We start from the raw sequence: 7867 nt of genomic DNA, 5'->3' as shown, positions 1-7867 counted from the left end.
ATCCTTATAAAAGCTTTTTAACTGCAGCAGCTTTAGTGGACGCTACTGGAGCTGGAATTACGCGGCTGCTGGCATGAGACTTGCCCTCCAATAGATCCTTGTAAATGGATTTAAAGTGTATTGATTCAAATTAGAGGGACAATTTAAATTAAAAAGCTTAGAGCTGCCTCCACCACAGGGGGGCTCTCTCGACCCACCAGCGGACAGGCACCAGTATTGGGAGAGGGGGGCTGGCCGTCAGGGTTCACCGCGGCTCTGGCACAAACCCGGCGACACGGAGGTGGCACGGGCAGGAGCGGACTGGCCGTCTCGGCTTCTCACTTTTTGGATTTTAGAAGGGCATGACATGCCTATATCTGCGTCTCCCCCTCCTTTTACTCCTCCACCTCTTTTCTTTTCGCATGACTATATGTACTTGTCACTTTTCCATGTGTTAGTTGTGTCTTCTGAGCAGTTTGTCAGCTTTTGGACACCTTTGAATGTGTTTTCTATGTGTTTCTATGTGTTTTTGTTTGCCTGCCATTGGTTTTAACGGTGTTCGAAGGTGTTCGACGAACAGTTCGACGAACAGTTCGGCGAACACACGGGTGTTCGACGAACCGAACCGAACCGAACTCGAACACTACGGGGGTGGCTCAACACTAATTATTAGTTATGCAGATTCTTGTCTTGTCACTGCATTCATACTGTTTTGCTCCTAAAAATCTAAATTAAAATATTTATTATTTACTCGTTCCTAAGAAAACAAAAACTATCAAAACTTAGATGGAAGAGGGACTCAGATACACCCTGTAGTAGAGATAAAGGAGGGCCTTATGCACATTCTGTTCAAATTGTCATGTAGTGGTACTCCTAGACTAATAAAGGCTATGCACTAAGTGCAAAGCCTGCCAAAAATTACAATCAGGGTAATCCATACACCATTGAAAAGACCAACTGTAGTACTTCATTCAAATATTGTGAACAAAGTGTAGTTGTTTTACTTCCACACTCATAAAATCTCTGCACACAGTGCAAAGCCTGCCAAAAATTATAAGCAGGGTCACCATACACCTTTGAAGGCACGAAGTAGAGTGTGTCATAAAAAAAAATTAAGAAAGTCTAAATGTGGCACTTCTACACTCATTAAGGCTCTGCACAAAGTGCAAAGCCATGAAAAAATAAGGGGTGGCACATGTTGGGGAGCTGAAACTCCAAAACCCTTCATCCAATTTTAATGTGGATACCCTCAAATGAAAGCAGAAAGTCTGAACGTCAACTGCATCTGAATTGTTTTGTTTAAAATTCATTGTGTTAAAGTCTAGAACCAAAATTAGAAAAATGTTGTCTCTGTCCAAATATATATGGACCTAACTGTAAACTCCAAAATGTACCACACAGCATGTAATATTCTATGGATGAGCGATTGAATCCAGAAAAAAATTCTCTGCTTTTTTGGAGTGTTATATGACACCGAAATGTACCACAAAGCACGTAATACTCTATGGTTGAATAACTGAATCCAGAAAAAAAATCACCTTTTTTTGGAGTATTATATACCTCAGGAATGTACCACAAAGCACGTATTACTCTATGGATGAGTAATTGACGTCAGAAAAAAATTTCATTGCATTTTTGGAGTATTATATACCTCAGAAATGTACCAAAAAGCATGTAATTTTCTAGAGATGAGTAATTGAATCCAAAAAAAATGTCAACGCTTGTTTGGAGTGTTATATTACACTGAAATGTACCACAAAGCACGTAATACTCTATGGATGTCAATTTATTACAAAGAGAAAAAAAAATGTGATCAACTGCCGGAGCTATATATTTATCTTTGGACTGCAAAGCCCTAAGTCCTGCCTAGAGACTGTATTCAGCCACTCTCCCTGCCCGTGCAACTGTCCCTCCCTAGACTAAATGCAAAATGTATCTGAGACAAACAGCAAAACACAAGATTAGCCCCTAGAAGGACTGTTAATAAGATTGTTCAGCATCAGTATCAACACTAGAGGACTCTGATTCATTAAACTCTGCACACATAGGCCTGGATAGGCACTCTCTCCCACCAATAAGAAGTGTCTCTGAGCTGTGCAATGATGTCAGTGTGCCAAGCCTGGTGGCTCTTGTCCTTTTGCAGCCCATGTTAATATCATAATGCAAGCCAATCACAGTAATGCTACTATCAAGATGGCTATTGCATCACATTGACCAGCAGGCAATCCCCACATGTTTATTGGCTGTGTAACAGAAGCAAGACATGCAGGGTGGGGATTCGAGTTTCAAATACGAACCCCACCTAATGTTCACAGAATACCGAGCACATCCAAGCACCAAGATACTCTAGTGATACCTGATTACCACCAACCATGTTTGCTCATCACTAATTGTCACTCTTTGGCTTGTCAGTGTGTGTAATTATATATATCCATTTTGTATTAAATCCCCTTTTAAAGATCCAGTAGTTCTTGTTAATTATTATTAACTGGCATCCCAAAATTTGGCAGATTCTACTTATATATTACTCCATCAAAGAATATAAAAATAAAGTTAATTGTATTATTCTATTTTTTTCTGCAATAACGTGTATCGAATACAATTTTTTTTCTTGGAGTAAATGACCTGAGTGATCAAGGGGACAATTATCTTCTTACTACTCCATTTTATTTTCTCAGTAGACTGAGATGTAAGAGGTATGAGATAGAATGATATCTACAATTCCCTTTAGTCTTCAGGGTATATATACCGGTCCTCATGCTCCATTATGAGGCTGATAATCACACATCATCCCACGCTTTGGTTTATTTGTGAAAATTTTCTTTAACTTTGAACATTTATTTCAAATGGATTAAGAAAAATTATATCGACTTACATTATTCTTATCAGTAGAAGATAATGGATACACTTGATGTAAGAAGTGTCACGGGCCCTTACTTGCATTGAGACCATGTGAAAATAAACAAAAACAGAGGGCGCTCCATGTGAAGAATGTCACAACACATGCGATGGGAGAAGAGGTGTTCAACTCACCTCTGATAGTTGTGCATGCCGGGCACAGCGCTGATGCTAAGCAATGTAAAGATGGCGGTCCTGGAGCGCTGCAGCACCTTCCGCCTGCTCCTGATGTCCTGCTCAGGAGCCGTGATGCAGTAAAAAAATGAATAAAGGTGGTAAATGGATGTCAACCGTCCACCCTTTTCATTTTTTGTCTTGAAACCTGTAATTCCAAATAATCTAAATTATTAATTTAACTTATGATGTATAAGGAAGATAAATCTAAGAGTTGCTGAGACACATTACTGTAGAAGTAAAGCTTTATTCTGTAGGTCATTTGTCATTGTCTTCATTGGGTAGACTTGCTCAGTGACTAGTTCTGGAAATCGTGGAGATGCAGGAAGACCTTCAAAGAATCATCATGTTGTAGATGTGTTATATCCGTTACTTGACATAAATTGTGCTTTTTATTTTTCCAGATCAGGTGATTTTTTTTTTCCCAGTGCACACCATCACTAAGCAAATTATTCTAGAAAATCTTCTCGCTAAAACTAGTATTGGTATTTCAAAAGTTGCCAGTAATCATTTTGTAGCGTGATCTTGCCCCTCATCGACAGCTTTGTGTATTTCACCCACATTAATTCACTATACTTTTATACAATGCTTCCTTTAGAGCACATTTCTGACTTTGTATGTATGTCTGCCAATGTTCAGCTCTGAAATGGTCTTCCTTTGTGACTGTATTTTCTTCCTCTCTCCATGTCTCTTTGTTTTTTTTTTGTCCCTTCCCATCTAGCTTCAGCTTTGTTACTAGCCTCCCTAAATCTGTATCTCACATTTTAGTCAAAACTAAAGTCAAGGAGTCATTAAAGTACCAAACAATGAAATATGGCTGCTGGTAAAATGGTGCCATAGTAGTTGTGTGTCCTCAGTATTGTGATGGCAATATCAGATTTGTATCATACCTGTTTGAATTGTAATTTAGGCTAAATATTACAAAGATGGGTTAAACAAAATAAATAAATTCTTTGGCATATACTGTAACTGCTTAAGAGTACAAACTAATGATATGTGGATGACTGCATTAAAAAAAGAAAACTAAATATAGCTAAGAAAAAAAAAACTTTAAAGAAATGAACCTCTCCTTTATCATTAAATATAAAGAAGGGGTTTAGTGAAGCTTTAGTTACCCTAATCTCTGTTGACATCAAATGAAACAAAATACTATTAGGAATAAAATGCAGAGTCTGAAAGTTTGTATTTATTGCAGGTCTGTGTTTCAAAAAAATCTCATGTAAAGCAACAATTACCAGCACTCTGATGGTTAGCTAAAAGGGATCAGAGTTTTCTATTTCCCCATCAGCAGCAGCAGGAGTGAGGCAGAGTATTACATTCATCCATCAACCAATGATTCAATGGTGACAGTGGCAATATCCATGTGAACGCATAGTGCCGGGCTGCCTGAGCACCTTAGTCATCGGGGGTGTAGAGGAAAGTTAGTAGGACTAAATCATCAAAACTGAAACAACCGGATTACTTGGCAGTTATTGAAATTGTTTTCTAAAACATTGAGGTTGAGTTTGGATAAATTATAATGATTCTTTTACATCCTTCTTTTTAATGATGTGATGTTCAGTTAATTTACTTATGCAAGTGCTTGACAATGACATACAGTGGGGGAAATAAGTTCTTGATACACTGGCTATTTTGCAAATTTTCCCACGTACAAAGAATGGAGAGGTGTGTAACCTTTATCGTAGGTTACTTCACCTGTGAGAGACAGAACCTTAAAAAATCCAGAAAAACACATTGTATGAATTTTGCATAATTAATTAGCATTTTATTGCTTGAAATATTTGATGCAATAGAAAAACAGAACTTAACATTTGGTTCAGAAACCTTTGTTGGCAATTACAGAGGTCAGATGTTTCCTGTAGTTCTTGATCAGGTTTGCACACACTGCAGCAGGGATTTTGGCCCCCTCCTCCATACAGATTTTCTCCAGATCTCTCAGGTTTTGGGGCTGTCACAGGGCAAGATTGTGTTTTAGCTCCCTCCAAAGATTTTCTATTGAGTTCAGGTCTGGAGACTGGCTAGGCCACTCCATGACCTTGAAATTCTTCATATGGAGCCACTCCTTAGTTCCCCTGGCTAAGTGTATTGGGTCATTGTCAGGTTGCAAGATCCAGCAATGACCCATCCTCAATGCTCTTACTAAGGGAAGGAGGTTGTTGGCCAAAATCTCGCGATACTTGACTTCATCCATCCTCCCTTCAATACGGTGCAGTCATCTTGCCCCTTTTCAGAAAAGTACCCCCAAAGTATTATGTTTCCCCCAGCATACTTCATGGTTTGGACAGTGTTCTTGGGATTTTACTCCTTATTCTTCCTCCAAACACGGCGAGTGTAGTTGATGCTGAAAAGTTCTATTATGGTCTCATCCGACCACATGACATTCTCCAGTGCCTCCTCTGGATCATCCAGATGGTTATTGGTGAACTTCAAATGGGCCTGGACATGTGCTGACGTGAACAGGGGGACCTTGTGTGCCAAGCAGGATTTTAATCCATGATGGCGTAAACTTTCAGACCTCTCCATTCTTTGTAGGTGGGAAAACTTGCAAAATCGACAGTGTATCAAATACTTATTTTCCCCACTGTATTACCCATCAATTGGATTGGAAGATAAACGGAGCTTTCAGCTGAATAATCATACGGCTTTCTAATGTTTGCATCTCTCTAGCTGAACCTTTATACTTCAACAAACTTAGCTGGTGTCAGATCCAAAATCTTTTATTGGTGCGAGTCTTTATGTCTATATGACTTAACGTCGACAGGAACTGAATAACGTTACGCCTTTTTTCCTTTCCTTTTAAATACAGGGAAGAAATCTTACTGTGGTCACAGATTTTTTACTACTAGGATTTCAAGCAAGCAAGAATTTAGGAATTTTGCTATTCTGCCTTTTCCTATTGCTTTACTGTGATACAATATGTGGGAATCTCCTGATCATCACCCTGGTGTCCACCAGCAAGAACCTCCATACCCCAATGTACTTCTTCATCTCACAATTATCTATCGGTGACATATTGGTGATTACAAATATTGTTCCTAAGATGCTTCAAATCTTTCTTTATTGTGGGAGAACCATTACTTTTATTGGTTGTATGACCCAACTTTATATCTTCTGTGCCTCAGAAGCATTTGAATGTCTTCTCCTCGCAGTTATGTCTTATGACAGATATGAGGCCATCTGTAATCCCCTCCATTATGCATCTATAATGACAAGGACTTGTTGTATGAAATTGGCCTTTATTTCATGGAGTTTTGGATTTTCCCTTTCAGTCATTCCTACCTCTCTTAACAACGATGTTAACATTTTGTGGACCTAATATAATTGACCATGTCTTCTGTGACATGAATCCTCTACTGGACGTTGCCTGCTCCGATACTTCCATTGTTCACCTTGAAATCACTTTGTTAGGTACTCCTACAGTAATGATCCCAATGATAATAATAATTGCTTCATATGCCAAGATTATTGTTGCCATATTAAGGATCTCATAAAGTACCGGTAGACAGAAAGCCTTCTCCACCTGTAGCTCCCACCTCACTGTGGTCTCCATATTCTACTGCACCATGTTCAGCGCTTATGTTTTCCCAACAAAAGGACAAACATCTACAATCAGTAAACTCCTATCATTGCTGTATACTGTGTTTACTCCTTTTATCAATCCCATTATATACAGTCTAAGGAACAAAAATATAAGTGAAGCTGTAAAAAAAAAAAAAAAAAAATTGTGTAAATTTTTTTATGTACAAAAATCAATAGAATAATTTGGATTCTTTGCATCTACAGTATTAGTGGCATGGTTGACAATCGTTCAGATATTTCAGGACAGTCCGGAAAAAGAGAGCGCTTTTTTGCTCAGTCCGTTAAATAGAAATTGAGGCGTCTGTGATTTTTTGAAGTTGAAGAAGGTTATACAGATTATTATGACCGGGAAGTTCACTGTGAATGCAGCTCATGTCTTCATATCAGAATTCTAGACTACGGACAAGTGTCACTTACAATCTTATTGATTTAATATAGTTTTTCAAAGTGTCAAAATTTTTTGATAAGTTGTCCAAAAAAAAAGGCAAAATGGTAACCCTGACTAGCGTTTATCAGTTTTTTAATTGACACATATCACATCTATTGGCCATATGTCAGTTACATGTATTTCAATGAAGAACTTGATACAAGACAAATGTTCTAGCCTGATAGTCAAAAGATAACTTTCCTTTTTGCACAGTGAGTCTAAAGCAGGACCACAGCAGGTCAAAGTATATTTATTAGACCACAGGGGAGCTTTAACAAGTAAATATTTGATCACATGGATAATAAATCGCACTAACTGAGTAGCGTGGTGGATTAGATCATGTTATCAAATTCTTTTTTTAATTGCGTAGAAATCAGCATCTGATAGATGTAGAGGCCATTGTTTAGTTCTCTTTTCCAAAGCAACATATCAACATTCCTTCATCGGTGTATGTGTGTGTGGGGGACAAATCAACACTCTTCCTTTATCAAACTCCTCATGTGCTTCTGTCCCTACTAGAACAAGTAAGAACAATGATCATTGTGGTTAAATTACAGCAGTAGCCTAACTACTAGGTTCAATAATAATTCTGCTAAAATTGCACTCAGCCAGATTTGTAACTGAGTTTAACAGGGTCATAAAGATGGTGGCACTGGAGGCATTTATCAGACCTTTAGGGTACCATGAAAAATTCTAAAATTTGGTGGAACACCAAGATTGCACTGTGGCGCTGAGACAAGCCGTGAGACAGGGTAGTCAAACGTTCCGAAGTGAGATACCAAGAGAGCACGTAATAAACTAAAGGGGAAA

At 38.4% G+C, this 7867-nt stretch overlaps 1 pseudogene; it reads left to right on the top strand.

Annotated features, from left to right (window-relative positions):
• Positions 1–3063: 3063 nt before the first annotated feature.
• Positions 3064–7025, top strand: LOC141167506 (olfactory receptor 6B2-like; annotated as a pseudogene).
• The last annotated feature ends 842 nt before the right edge of the window (positions 7026–7867 follow it).

The sequence above is a fragment of the Phyllobates terribilis genome, unplaced genomic scaffold (assembly GCF_046119375.1).
Source record: "Phyllobates terribilis strain yellow unplaced genomic scaffold, ASM4611937v1 Scaffold_11__3_contigs__length_659146591, whole genome shotgun sequence".
NCBI classification, from domain to species: domain Eukaryota; kingdom Metazoa; phylum Chordata; class Amphibia; order Anura; family Dendrobatidae; genus Phyllobates; species Phyllobates terribilis.
Note: the sequence above shows the minus strand (reverse complement) of the source record. Positions and strands in the feature narration are given on the sequence as shown.